A 1,380-nucleotide genomic window follows, 5' to 3' on the forward strand; every position below is an offset into this window, starting at 1 on the left:
TGGAGTGATTATCACATCCACAAGAAAACCTAAATCGGGCAAGGTAGAAGAATCTTTTTACCCATTCGCCAAGTGTGCAAGTTAGGTGGGTCGACAACATATTCCTGTCATGTGACGCACATGCCGTCACCAGTGTCGTATAGAATATATCAGACGTGTTTTCCTGTGGAGGAATCGGTTGACCTATGACCTAGCGATCAAATGTTTTCGGTTCCCATTGGAGATGCACGTCCTTTCGTCTACTAGTCGTACGGTTTTGCGGTGCGGTCGCAAAACACAGACACTAAACTTATTACAGTAAACAGAGACGTCAATGAACGAACGGACAGATCATAACTTTGTGAAAATAAAGAAAGTGAACTTTTCACTCGAGGGAAGACTTGAACCAAGGACCTCTCGTTACGCAGCTGCTCACGCTAACCACGGGACCACGGCGCTCCTATGCTCAAACTGTCCTTGATGTTGCCTATGTTGCGCATAGACTACTCAGTTTGTATATTTTGCTTATTTTTTCATAGTTCCACACAGCTTCTTCCTGTTTTCTTCATTGATGTGTGTTCAGTTTTTCAACGCCTATCCACTGTGCCAACTTATAACTAAATCTGAGGGGGGGAGGGGGGGGTGCGATGGGGAGGTTCCCTTGTCAGTATAAACTGCAGCTCCGCCTGTGAACTGCCCTTTTATATTTTGCGTACGCATATCGCTATCCCATGATTTTTGTCACCTCAGTGTAAATGAAATCTTATTTGGCAACCCAGCTAAACAACTATTTGAAACACTATATATTTGAGCCACGTAGTATTACAGAGTGATATTTCCAAAAGTAAAAGTTCAAGTCTCTAAGTACCTCTTTCTTTATCCGTCATTCTTCAATGAAGTAATTAGAACACAGCTGATTAGAACAGTATGAAAACTCGAGAGACTTGTGCGTATGCTAAATCAATAACTGTTTTTTCGCCTCGCAGTAGTCCGATATGAATAGCTATAGCGATCGTATTACCAAATGGTGCAACGTATCAAATTTGGAACTAGTTCCTTATCGCGCATAGCTACGAACCTCGGTGGGAGTAGAAGTTGGCAGTAGAAGATAGATGATGAAATATAGATCACGTAATATGACTTGCGGTATGACAGGTTGAAAACTTACGAAATCAGCAAGACATCAGTTACAAAGTTTGTGCAGTCTATAGAAACGTAATTGTCTACCATTCGGCATTGTTACAGATAAATGACTCTGAAAGATGGTCGAATGGACTCTTCTCCATATTCTGAAACATATTTTATTAAGTTTCAGCCGTTCGAGTTAGAGCATTTCCGTGAAAGCTGGAAAAATGACAGGACACGTATTAAGACATTAGAGAACAGATTTCATCTCACTAT

This window comes from Schistocerca nitens, chromosome 1, assembly GCF_023898315.1.
Source record: "Schistocerca nitens isolate TAMUIC-IGC-003100 chromosome 1, iqSchNite1.1, whole genome shotgun sequence".
Classification (NCBI taxonomy): domain Eukaryota; kingdom Metazoa; phylum Arthropoda; class Insecta; order Orthoptera; family Acrididae; genus Schistocerca; species Schistocerca nitens.